This window comes from Meleagris gallopavo, chromosome 1 (assembly GCF_000146605.3).
Source record: "Meleagris gallopavo isolate NT-WF06-2002-E0010 breed Aviagen turkey brand Nicholas breeding stock chromosome 1, Turkey_5.1, whole genome shotgun sequence".
Classification (NCBI taxonomy): Eukaryota; Metazoa; Chordata; class Aves; order Galliformes; family Phasianidae; genus Meleagris; species Meleagris gallopavo.
The window spans coordinates 97,408,555-97,408,901 of NC_015011.2; positions in this window are offsets into that span (position 1 = coordinate 97,408,555).

Here is a 347-nt window from a genome sequence, read left to right on the forward strand (position 1 = left end):
ATATATAAAGAAAAAAAGAAATGCAAAATTGGTCTTTATGACCCGTCACAGATAATTCCAGCAGGCTCCAATGGCACCAGCACAGCGCAGGGCAGGGCAGGGCCAAGCAACCACCCTAAGGTGCCTGGAGACAGCCTGGGTAGGGGAGGGCACACAGTACAGTGGCTACGAGGGGTGAGGGGAGCAGGGTGAGGAGTGGCCCTGCAGCATCTGGGGGAGAGCAGCCCACGGAGGGCCCACAGTGGAGCAGATTTCCACACGACAGCCATGGAGGAATTCACGGTGGAGCAAGTGCATGTCAACTGAAGGAAGCTGCAGAGGAAAGAGATCCCATGCTGAAGGAGGAT